The sequence below is a fragment of the Cygnus atratus genome, chromosome 6 (assembly GCF_013377495.2).
Source record: "Cygnus atratus isolate AKBS03 ecotype Queensland, Australia chromosome 6, CAtr_DNAZoo_HiC_assembly, whole genome shotgun sequence".
Lineage (NCBI taxonomy): Eukaryota > Metazoa > Chordata > Aves > Anseriformes > Anatidae > Cygnus > Cygnus atratus.
The window spans coordinates 21,240,253-21,253,303 of record NC_066367.1 but is presented as its reverse complement, the minus strand read 5'-3'; the positions used below and the strand labels follow the sequence as shown (position 1 = coordinate 21,253,303).

Sequence of the window (13,051 nt, the reverse complement as noted above, 5' to 3'; positions counted from 1 at the left end):
CTACTGTAGCGAGCTGTTAGGCTGCAGTGTTGCAATTCGATTTTCCCCTCTGCCTGGAAAACATCAGTGCTCAGGGTAGGGTCTAAGAAAGGAAGAGATGAGAGAGAGTCTGAAATCCCATCACCGAATTACCAAAGTTACGACCGGTTCGTTGGTTTTGTGGCAGGAGAGCTGTGAAAAATAAGCAGATACACACGTTTGTATAGAGGATACCATTCAAGAACCGATCCACGCTTCCTGCAGCGATTTGTACGCACCAGGAGCCTAGCGCCAACACTAACAGCGCGCTCGGAGCAGACAGGCGTGCTTTTGCTCGAGCTCCCCCTCATCCAGAGGCTGGTCCCTCTGCCATGCCGCTGCTCCTCAGCCCTCCCGGTTCGGGCACGGCGCTGAGGCGGGCGGGCAGCGGGGCCTCGGCACCCGCTTGCAGCCGCCCGGAGCAGGTGAGGGGGCGCAGGGGAGGCGGGCGGGGCCAGGCTGAGGGGAGGTGCGTGCGGCACGTCCGGGGGCGGCCCTGGCAGCGGCGGCTCGAGCCCAACAGCCCCGCCACGGCGGCGCGTGGAGGAGGTGCGAAGCGGTGCGAGCCCAACGGCTGGAGCCCGACGGCCGGCGGCGGCGGCGGCACCGGCGTGAGGTGCGGCGGGGCGGGGCGAGGCGAGGCGAGGCGAGGGCAGGCGGCGGGGGGAGCGGGCTGGAGGAGCCGAGCCGAGCCGAACCGAACCGGGTCGTGCTGTGCCGTGCCCGGCGGCTCTGGCACCGCTCCGTTCCGCTGTGCGCCGAGCGCCGCCCCGAACGGCTGCGAAGTCCGAGTTGGCCGCCTTTGTTTCGTCAGTGCGGCGGCTGGAGACTGGTACCTTGGAATCGCGTGTGCGGGAGGCGTAACGTTGTGAGGAGCCGGAGCGTTTTCGCGTTGTTACTCTGGCAGGCGTTGGGGCGAATAAAGAAAGGTACGTGAGCTCAGGTGCTGAGGCGGCGCGGTGGTGGCCCCCGGACTGCTTCTGTGCTGCTTTTGTCAGAGGACAGCAAGCTCAAAGAGCTGCGGGCTCTGAAACCCTGCTCTAAAGCCTGGCTGCAAGGAGGGGGCTGCCCGTCCTGTACGCCTGCTCCTGGCTGCTGATTTGTTTAGGTGTTTTACCTTTGTGGTGTTTATCCTGTGAAGCGTGGTTCAGGCTAGCCCGGCAGCGTACCTCACTAGTTGAAGACAACTCACTAAAAATTGCAGCTATCATGTGCTTAAGATAGAAAATGGATTAAAAAACAGAGACCTTCAGAGATGGTTTCTGTTTATCTTCATGACTAAATATCCTTTACTTCACAATGTTCGCAGGGATCCTAAGCATAGCTCTTCAGATCCATTTACTTTATCTACCCTGAAAGAAACACAGCTTTCACCTGTGTGTGGTGTGAGGTTGGTTGATATTAGGGAAATCTGTCCACAATTTGAGTGAAGTGGGCCCAGACTCAGGCACTTTCAGGAACATAAAGCAGTTGGATACCAGCTGTCATCTTCATGCTACAGGAGCCCTTATTTACGTGATTCAGTGAGGAGCGTTTGCAGTTTGCAGTTTTATATTATTGTGAATTTATTGCTGACTTATGCCTTACTGTTTAGATTTCAGATTCTGACAGGTCCTTCTAAAGACAATATTAAATAATTTACTGCCTTTGTGATTGCATAGCAGTAGCTGGGGGAAATAAGTAATACCAACTGCAGGATATTGTAATTGTGTTGTGATAACACATGTCCACTATTGTAAATTGGTGTAATTTAAAAACAAAAAGCCTTGTAAAGAGGATGTTATAAATTACATCAAATTGTCTATCACAGAGGATACCGATGATCTGAACACAGCCTAGTTTTGTGCTTGTGATGCTGGCAGTCCAGTAGCAGGAGTAGCAGCGCCCAGCCACAGGCAGATGTTACCCTGTAACCACCGCGCTGATGTAACCCATCGATCTGTTTGTGCAAGATGGAGAGGGGAGTGAATGGGGCTGAACCGTGCCATGGCTTCTTTTTATTTATTTATTTATTTAATAGTGAAATGTAAATAGGGGCATCTTTACAGGTGGTTGGTAGTGACTAATTTAGTGGAACAATGAACTGACGAAAAGGGGGGGGCTTGATGACCCTGGCAGCGAAGATGTCTGCCTAATATCTGTATGAATCTGACAAATGCCGAGCATCCTTATTACTGAAATAATGACTCATCAAATAGATGCAGCTTTAAGTGAAGGGTTGATATACACAGATCTAGAAGATTAAATATTTTCCTGTTTTATTTTCCTTTTAAAAAATTGTTTACTGTTACCGTAGTATACTTTGTGGTGTTATATCAGTTGCATTAGTTACATTAGTTGGTTTGTTAGTCCACGGTTGTTCTTCCTCACCAGTTTATCAAATGAATAATGCCATGCTATTGTGAATATAAATTTTCTCCATTGTATTGCACAAGGTATTATATATATTGTATATGGCATTATAAATATTGCAATACCAAGTATTGAACACTGAACTCTTTCGTTTTATTGTTGTAAATGACTTGACTTCTTAAGCTCGGTTTAAATATATTTGCAAATTTTCCAACTGTAGTAAAGATGCAGGTATTACCCCGTCCTTCAACTATCCTGTTTATTGTATGGCTTTGTCATGAAAAAAAAACTGTTGCCTTTCCTGGATGAGTTCAGTCTCCATTGGAGATGACTCCCACTGCTCTGATCGCCCTCAGCAGTTTGATGGCTTGTCCGAGGACTTCATGAGACCTGCACGGTTCTGTGCCAGGCTAGGCAGACCAAGACAAGAAGGAGAGGGAGCATGACTATGTTTCCAGATAGCTACCCAAATCTGGTCTCCATGAGGCATGAAATGAAGAGTTAATCAAACTAATTGGTTTTGGTAGTCCTATATTCTGTATAATGTGCAGCCTGATAAGCAAGTGTGGTTTGAACAGTTAACAAAGAATTTATTTCCTAGTTAACAGCTCTTCAGAACTATCCAAAACTGTGAGCCAGTCTGCAGATTACACTTGCACTTACTTCTAAAAGAAATCTTGGAAACTATTTTGCTATAATCTGATGTTTAAGTAATTGCGGTGTTAAAACAAAGATGTATTTAATATATGGATATATTTGGAGAGAGACTACTACTACATACAAAAGCAATTTCTGCAGATACTGTTCTGCAAAACTGTTTTGTCCAGGGTTCTTCCCCACTTCATTGTGCTACAAACCAGCACAGAGGTCAAATAATTTTAACAGTATTTATATGTAATATGTTTTGTGCGGTATTCTCAAGACACTTTACATCATTACACATGCTTGACAGAAAAATAAGTCTAATATTTCTGTAAGATTATAATGGGGTGCTATAAAGGGTATGTTTGTTTGCATTGTGAATTCCATGTTATTACATGGATGCTTTGATCAGCGTTTTTCTTGTTGTTTTATTCACGCTTCTGGGAGCTGTTTCTGTTCAAGTGGGAATTGCATGACTCTGATTTTTCACTTTGCTTTGAAGTGACAACAGCATTCTCAAAAGGGATGGTTTTCTATTCTAGCAATCAAACGTTAATTTTTGTTACCTGGTGAGAACACAGGTACAAAAGCAAACTGTATGTATAAGTAACCTTGAAATACTGCTTTAAACAATTGCATTGTAAATATTGCTTCATGTAATCTGTTTTATGCAATATTCTTTTTCTTGTGTGTGCTTCTCATCAAGTGTTTTAGTCTTTTTTTTTTTTAAAAGATCTGTTTATTTTCCTGCGCACAGATAGACTGAGCAATGTAAATCAGGAGTGCACGTTTTGTACCAAGTGTGTCTGGGAAAGAAATGTGCAAGCTGCTATTCTTATGTTGTACATAGTACATCTTTTTAAACAGTACTTTGCTTACCTTATTCTGTATAAATGATATATGTATCATATCAATTTTTAGTGGAAATTTGCTAGACACTTGTGGGGGAGAGTATGAAAGTAAGATCTGAGGAAGCATTTTGTTTTCAGGTTGAAAATACACGAGCATTTTTGATAAGAAAACCAGGACTAGTGGTAATTTCCCAGCAGACATGTTTCTGTTACAGCCTTGCTATGTCATGACTGACTTTTTTTGCAGTTCCCATGGCAACAAGGATTTTTGATCTGCAAAACAGAACACTGTGTATGGTTTGAGGGGGTATACATTTTCTTTATTACAGAAGCAATTTTGATCCATGAAAGGAGCTGATCAGGCTCCCTGGTGTCCTGCTCCCATCCCCCCTTTAATAATCTATGTTTTGTTTGTATGATTACATGTAAATGTGAATTCCTTTTTGACAGGAACATGGTTACCAATTTTCATTTTTGTCATAGTATAGGAGATGGTAGAAAATTTGTAATGGCTTATTGTAATTATAGCCTGGAAAACATCTTCCAGGTGGGATCCTGACAAACAAGAAGCCACATTTGTAAACATCATATATGCATATAAAATACTGAGAGTTAAAGCTGCTCAGGATTTGCGTTGGCTTCCACTAGTATCTACTTTGGCTTGATGGACACTGTTTCCAAGATGAATTGATAAAACAGGTACTTTTAAAATGGACTTAGATGCTTTAATACAAGAATCCTAAAATAATATACATAATTCACATACTAAAATTTGTGAATAGTGGTGGTAATCTTGTGTATGTTTTCATGTGTATGCCTACCCCTCACCTTTTCAGGTGAATATACTGATGGCTTTGCTCAAAATAGTTTAGGAAGACTGAGGGCAAAGCTCAGGGTCATGATTAGAGCTTTGGCGCTTCCCGAATGCTGGTCCTGAGGTCTGAAGATTCCCCGTTGGCTGCAGTGTGTGGGTGATGGAGGTGGCGGGGCACCACCGCTTCCTCCAGCGTTCCTTTTCTTGGGGTAGCTGAGAGACACCCCTTTGTGAAAGACCTTTCACTAGTGCTGTCGCCTGCGTGTGTCTGAGCTTGCATCAAAGTAAGTGGCATACGTGTGAGAGAGAAACCAGGGTTGACACCCAGACCCATCCATGACTACTGTGAGGCAGCATCAGGTTTCTCAAATGAAGCCTAAACTGCCCTAAAATTTCTGAAATGATTGTTTTTTTTTTCTCTTTCCTTTATTGGCCCCCTAGTAGATAGATCAAACAAGGTAGGTGTGTGTAGTTTGGACCTCTGCATCGCTCTTCTCTTGAACAATTCTTGAATCAGTTCAGCACTAAGGTTGAATGGTAGCTTATAGCCTGCAGCAGTGTCATTCAGAATGCTTTACGTGACTTTTGGGCATCCTTACATTTGGGAATTCAAGAAAATCAGGATATGAATATTCAAAATTTGAACATGGGTACGCAAAGCTTTATGGTGACTGACAGCATCTGGTAGTGTATCATGTACCACCTCTGGAAACAAACAAACTCATTTTTGTTAGCTTTGGCGGTTTATTTTGATATTTGCCTTTCCGATGTTGCTTGTAATACTAGGCAGCAGAGTTTTTCACTGAATCATTTGTCCAGTGCTCCCTGAAAATTCAAGAGAAGGTAGTTGCTGGCTCTGGTGTTATGCTTGAGAAATGTGTAAAGTTTGGGAGAAAGAATCCCTTAAATGCAACTAAAGAATAGAAAGAGTTGTGAGTTGCTATCTCAGATCTCTTCTGCTGTGTGTGAAGAGGCTGCGGGGCTGGTGGTTGTGTGGAAGGCTGGGTGAGTGGGTCAGGTGGCTGGCATCTGCCTCGCTGTTGAGCTGCAGCAGAGGAGGCAACAATACAACGATGCAGTCACTGACCCTGGGTTGTTCTGGGCTATAAATCCTGCGGTTGCAGCCTCTGTTGTTCCTCAGCATGTGCTGTTCACGTTTAAGGGCTTTTCAGCTCATCTCTATCACCATCTGCTCCGTAATGGAAACAGAGCAGTTTCGCTGTATGGGAGCCCTCGGCCTCCCTGTGTAGAGGAGGAGGTGTGCAAAGCCCTGGTCCGGCCCTGGGAACTTCATTGTCTGCGTGGCTTTGTTGGGGTGCTGGGTGCTACCCACCAGCCTGTCATTGTGGGTGGAAAACAAAGTGAGGTAGTCATTCATGTATGGGGACATACATGTTTTTTATACTATGTGTGCTTTCGTGCTTGTGTATGAAATACTACACACCCTAATGTGTCTCTAATTAGAAAAAGGAAACCGTAGTCCATCTGTGGAACACCCTTTTCAGCAGGAATATATTGGTACCATTTGTCCTGCATGGGCAATTAGAAAAGCAGCAGCAGCATTTCTTAACTGCAAGTATTCACTAGGTGTCAGTGCATGATCACACCGAACTGGTGTTTGCATGGAGAGGTTCTCTGGGAATTATGGTACCTCCCTTATGGATAGCGATTTTAAAGAAAATTCCTACTTTGTCTTCAGAATGTAGTGTGGCTTAGACTTAAGCCACACTACACATCAAAAGGAATTAATTCTTTTTTTTTTTAGGAGTGGTCTGATAAAAATGTTAATTAAAAAAAAAAACCACATACTTACTGCTAAATAAAGGTCATTTAAAGACTTTCAGTAGTTCGTGTGTTGATCATCATCTAGATTTCTTGCCAGTATCCGGTATACTACTGATGAAATATGCTACATGATTCTGTTTCTGATCTTGGGTATGACTAAAATTCCTAAAAAGATGAGGGAAAATCAGTTTTTATAATTATGCATTATCTGTAGAACAAACACAGTCAATTATTTTCAAAACTACTGTTTTTCTTAAGGTTTTTATAAGATTAAGTCTGTAAATATCAGCTGAGGTGGAAGAAACACCATGAATGTAGCTAAAATTGCTTGGTTTTATGGAAGAAAATATTTTGTTCTCTTGTTGTATCCAGTCACTAGAATGAAAAATCACATTCATTAGGATATATTTTAATGCCTATATTACTTGCATCTCAGTATTAGATTATTTGACTTTTAAACAGATTTAAATTCAGAATATTTAGCCTTGTTTTAGCCTAATTCTAGTGATAGCTGACTAGAGAATGTATATTTAATATACATTCAATCAGCATTCATTTAGAACTTCAACTTGTTGCAAAACGTTTTATTTCTGTCTTGTGTGCTGAAGTATTCAGTGAGAACAGTGCATTAGTAGGCTAAAATATCATAAATAGTCGTTCATTTGATAAATATTTGAAATGGCTCTCCTGTATCTTCCATTTTGTACTCAAATTCTATTAAATTTTAATCCATAACAGTGAATGGTTTAAAAAAAAAAAAAAAAAAAGAAAAACTTATTACTGTCTCATATGTAATGTATGGAAAGGCCGCCTTTAGCACAGCTCCGTGGTACCATAAGGAAGTTGTTAATGCCCGTGCTAGTAGCTCACAGAAGTTGAGTTGTTTATAAACACACGTTTTTCACTCGCACTTCACATTATGTTGCTCTGTGTTCTGTGCGGAACACAAATATTGATGTGACTGTTTGATGGCTGACCTTCAGTATTTCCCCTATTGTTGCAGCTGTAAAAGAGAACTGTCGTTGGTGTCATCTTTGTTTATTCAGTGACAGGATGACACTTAACTGTCAGATAGTTTCTATCCATCCATTCATCAGACATAAAGACGTTATTTTTTTTCCACCCCAATTGCCCTCTGGTTACATTGTATAATGAGTTTTAAGCACTACATCTTTCATCAGGGGATGCAGCTACCTACCTAGCCAGATTTTAAGACAAATTCTTATCTGGCTTGCATAAGAAGGTCCATAAAAAGTACACTAGTAAGTTAGTAGAGATTAAAATAGAGCTTTGCCTAATATATACTCCCTTACACAGCCATACTGAATATAAATGCATATAACAAGCTCTAAATATAGGAGAGTTTGAGTGACTTGTCACTGCATCTGATTCTTTGACTTTGTGTCTCTGAACACTGAACAAAAGCCCATTCTCCAGCTTCAATTGCTCATTAACTTCACCAGAATTATTATAAATTCACAATGATGCAGAATAGAGCAGATTCTGTCACTGTTTTAAAAATTGCCCTTAACTAAGGCTTACGAATTAATGCATAAGAAAGGCTGATTTTTGTTTGTTTGTTTTTTTTCTAATGTCAATTTTGGGATTTTTATAGGACCTCTCTTGAGAAGTTCATCTGTCTGAAAAGAGATCTGTGTGCTCAGTGACAAAACTTTATTTTCCCTTATTTGACATGGCTTGAGCAATTTGGTTAAAATTATTCCCAGTGCTTTCTTTCCGCTGTGCTGCTTCTCATTGCCAAGCATGATGTTTTCTTGGCATGTTGCCTATGAAGCTTATGATTTAGGGAAGCATTTTTGCAATGTCCAATGCTGCCCTGGAGGTGATTAAAAAGGCATCTGCAACTCAGGAAATCAGTTTGGCGGTTCTCTACTGCTTTAACCTTTAATGTAATGCTTTATTTCCTATGCTAAAAAACACAGTAAAGCTCAGTCATCCTGCATTCACTGGGATTTCTAGATGGCTAAAGTGAACGTATTAGCAAAGTAGTATGTCTGAATTTCTGATCTCTAGAGTATAGGCAGCTGTGTACACTGAGAATCCCCTACACTGATCCCTTTTCTGTGGGCGGACTCTTGATGTAATAGGATCGTCTCTGTTACAAAAGATAGGCATGCACTTGTTTGTTGTAGTTGAGAAAACTTCCTAAGAAAGTGAGAGACTTGGTTACTGTTCTTCCCTCAGCCTGAAAGCGTTCCAGCCCGCACCTGCATCTTCCAGAAGTGTGTCATAAATGACAAGCTGTAACATAATTTGGAGCAGATAATGCTGAGGAGTGTGTCTTCTGGGTTAAAAGGGACAAAAAGGGGTGTAACGCTCAAGCCTCATTGCCCGGTCACTCAGCTGAGCAAAGGGACATCTGGGCTTGCTTACATGTTCACACAATTGTTTCTGTATTGTACGCAACGTTTTGGAAATAGGGACCAGACTCCAGTTTCCTCCTGAGTGTCCTCTTCTAGAACTCTTCTGCAAATCTGTATGTGGAGGTGCAGGTGCATTGTTTGCTGAACAAGCTTTGGTGTGGCTGAAACGTCACCTGGAGACCAAGTACGTTTTAGTTTATCAGCAAAGCTATGTGCAGACATTCTGAACTCCACCTTAGCTATAACACAATGAAAAGGTAAATAATGAACTTTTCTACTTGCAAGGATCGTGACACATCAGGCACCTATTGAATTTCAGAAAGGGCAACTGATCTATCAAGTTATTTGTGTACAGTGTTTTTTAACAACTTTGCTATTTATGCATATAGTGTACTTGAGAATCACCATTTGGTCACTTCTCTTTGATAACTGGTTGGTGTGTTGATGGCCAGAAGATCTGAAATCTGTTAGAGAAGATTGGCCTTAAGATATTGGTGTAGACTTAGGAGCTCTCTAGTAATGTACATAGGGTGATTTATGGCCAGTCCCCCAGCATTAACTGCATCTGAGTGTAAAGCTGCCTTTAAGGGCACGTGTTCAATCTGTGAGGCTGAGCACAGGGTAGCTGTGGAGTCATGCATTAGGCTGCACTGGGTGGAGAGAGCCAAAAGTTGTTGGGGAAAAAGATGAAATAGAAGGGCTGGGAGACTGCATATGGCTGAAATTAGAATGGTGGCACACGAGGCAGAATTATCAAACATAAATTAAGTTGATTTTTAACTTAATTCTCTGAAAAATGACAGGTACCCACAATGCTAACTTGGGGTCAGTGTCAAATGTTTGGAAAAAATGTATTTTGGGATTATCCCTGTTCTTGGTGTTTTTCCACCTTTCCTGTCTGAATTAGAACTTTGTAACTGACATCAGTAGAACTATTTAAGGTCAGAATATTCAGCTTCACAGATTTATGTTTTGGGGTGTTTCATTATGTTACAATACTCTCTGCAATGAAGGCTTCTTAAAAAACTACTGAAGACTGTCAAAAAAGGAACAGTATTAGTGATGTTTGTCATTTAACAAACTTTAAGTAACACTTGAATACACACGCACATATCTCTGCATTCAGTAATGCAGGTTTATTAGCATCTGTGGGAATTGATTACCATGAGCATCCCATATACAACATTCTTAATTTGAGTAGGAACTTTGATTCTATGACAGAAATACAGGGATTAGATTGATGTTGTAGTTCCTTCCATAAAATACCTCACCCATGGCCCTAAAAGAGAAGGGGTGGAAGGGGAATCTTATACTTGCCAAGTACAAATGGTCTTTGATATTTATTAAAGTAACTAATAAAATAATGAAAGTCTTCAGGCAGCCTGGGACGTGCATTTTTTTTTTTTTGGGGGGGGGGGGTGGGGATCAATATGCTTAATTGCTAGCAAGGTCAGAACTGGCTTGATTCAAAATCAGCTTAAACGTTTCATCAAGTCAGACCATTAGTAGAGAAAGATGGAATATAAATAAAAGAAGAAACTTGTATAACCTGCAAAATAAGCAGAAAGAAAAAGAACATTTATTAATCTTTCAGATACTCAGTGGTGGTGACTAAGTATGGACTCATAATGAACTTGTCACGGGGGGGGAAGTTCTATCCCTCCCTGAACTAGCTATCAGTTGCCTTTTTGCTGCCAGTCTGTCTGTGCCCCTTCCAAAAGGGGTAGTACCCCATCTCTTTTCTTACTTTACCATTCCAGCATTACACTCCTTACCAAAGCTGATATGGCTAAAAACTTTTTTTGGAAAAAAAAAAAAATTGTCGGTTTTTGTTTTGTTCTGTTAAGTTTGCTTAATTTTGTCTTTCAGTCATGACATCTAGATTATGGTTTATAAGAGTCTTGTTTTTAAAATCTGATGTTTCAGGCTGTTACTATAAAACATGTTGGTATGTAAATAATTGGAACTGGAAATAATTTCCATGCTGGAAAGCTGCTTTGTAAGATAGTCACAGATGAATTAATGTGAAATTATATATACTCTTGTGCAGAATTTCTTTGCTTACCTTTTCTCTCCCATGTTTCATTTATTATTCCACTTTTGATTTCACTGAAGGCAGGTGACTGTACTGTTAAACTGATTGAAGGAATACAGATGTATGTTGGTAAGTGGGTGGGAGTCTGAGGAGTTGAAATTTATGCAACTTGCACTTGAAGAGGTGAAAATTAGTCTGCCTTGAATACGTTTCTCTCAATTTTGCCTTGAAATTTGTTCCCACCTGGCAGTGTTTTCACAGAGGTTTCTGGTGTTTTTTTTATATGAACTGTATTTTCTTTTTTAAGAGGAAAGGAGAATTTGTTTTGGTTTTGTTTATCAAGGGCTAAAGAAAAACTTGCTTATTATAACAGAGGTCTGCAGTACCGTTTCCCTTAAAACTGAGAAAGGAACTATAGCTCTTCACAGCTGCACAGAAAGCAGTGTATTCCTTTTTTTTTTTTTTCTTTCCATCTTAGAATAGTGTTTACAGCTCCTTGAAAATTCCACCTCACATAACGTTGTCAAGTGTCAGGTCCACTGACCAGTATTGCCGCTTTTTAGCATCCTCATGTGCTATATCAAAAAGGCTTGTTTTTTTTACTGTTGTAAACTGAAACAAATACTGTTAGGCACAGCTGCTTCAGAAATGGCACAGTCTTCTATGTTCTGTTAAAAAGTAAAAATGTCTGAATGTTACGATGAAGTAATCATGTTCTTTCTTGAAAGAGTTTAGATTCTCGAACTATAGGGTGACGTTTTCACTCTGCATTGCCTGCAGTTATCCAGCTGCTGCTGAGCAGTCATCCCTTCAGGCGTCAGTAAACGCAGTCAGTAGGGCATTCCAGCCAATATAACTTGTATGCCTGCTGCATTTTTGTATGGTGCTGCTTCTGATTTCAGAGTTCTGGTTTGGTCAGAGACTCACACAGGTTCTGTGCGGAGCCTCTCACTATTTAAACCTTGGATTGTTGGAATCCGACATGCCTTGAAAGATTTCTGAGGCTTGTAGATGACAGCATTTGCCCACCATTTGTGGGGAAAAAAACCTCAATTCTCCATTTTTTAAAAAAGTTTTTTTTTCCTCCTCCATCTTTGAGAGTCTTTTTGCCTTTTCCTGTCATGAGCTGTGTTGGCCATTGGCTTAACTCTTGGCTCCTAACCATGGGAGGTGTTCTTATTTTAGGCAGGTTGGTCATTTTTGGTCATATTCTTGGTCATTTTGGATTTCGGCTCCACAGCTGATCTTCCAGCCAGGCACTAAGAGTGATCGTCGTTCCTAGGCCACATTGTCTCTGACACCTAAGTAATGCTCTGTGCCAGGCTTTCGTAGCTTCCTCTAGAGGTGCTGCCCTTTGTTATTTGCTGAGAGATCCTTCAGCAAGACGCTCGCTGTTGTTCAAATTATATGACAGCACCTTCCAGTGTGGCAAGACGCAGTGTTTTCAAGAGCCTGTCTCCTAACCCTGCTACTTGCAGTTTATCAGTTCATAGCAACAGATACGTTTTTCCTGGAGCGGGGTGGGATTTTTATTTTTTTTTGAATGGTGTGACTGCAAAAAACCAAGTGTCTCAGGAAGAATGGAGCCAGCAAGTGAGTGCCAGATATTCATGAGTTCCAAGGCATGTTTGCAGAGCTCTTGGCCTGTATTTCATGTCTTGAGAGGCAAATAGAATGTAGGACACTGAGAAAGAAGGGGTTACAAAGTCTCTCTATTTTCAGGAGGTCTAATAGATGTAAGGTATGGAACATGACATATGTGCCTGGAATCTTGATAGCAGAATGGTGAATAAGATTCTTATTTCTAGACCACGTGTATGGAATGTAATCAGATGTTGTAGTGACAATCTTTCAGGACAGCTTTATCCTGTTGAAAACTTGACTGCTTCCCGTGTTTATATCTGAGGTGGTAACTTCTGCTCCTGAGCCAGGCAGTAGCCACTATGTTTCTTAGGCAAGTTGCTGATCCTGTGGTCAACAGCCTGATGAACAAATGGGTAAGTCTCAAATGTCTGCCTGTAGCTTTCTCCAAATACCAACCTCCATCTGTGTCTTCATTAAGCAGTATGCCTGAGCTGATCTCACGCTTTAGAATCTAATTACTGTAGTTCCGTAAGGAAGGACAACGTGATGCCCTATCAAAAAGTTACATAACCTGAGGGGAGCTGCT

General features: G+C 41.2%; 1 protein-coding gene across 2 annotated transcripts in view; it reads left to right on the top strand.

Moving 5' to 3' along the window:
* The first annotated feature begins 525 nt into the window (after positions 1–525).
* The window catches only part of CSRNP3 (cysteine and serine rich nuclear protein 3), a 92,279-nt gene continuing 79,753 nt past the window's right edge, over positions 526–13,051 (top strand). Inside the window, exon 1 of one of the 2 annotated variants that reach the window (XM_050711726.1) lies at positions 526–634. The gene's annotated coding sequence lies outside the window, so the exon portion shown is untranslated. Of the gene's footprint in view, positions 635–855; positions 948–13,051 lie in introns of those variants that run through there. The other variant, XM_035536850.1, reaches the window with a different exon arrangement.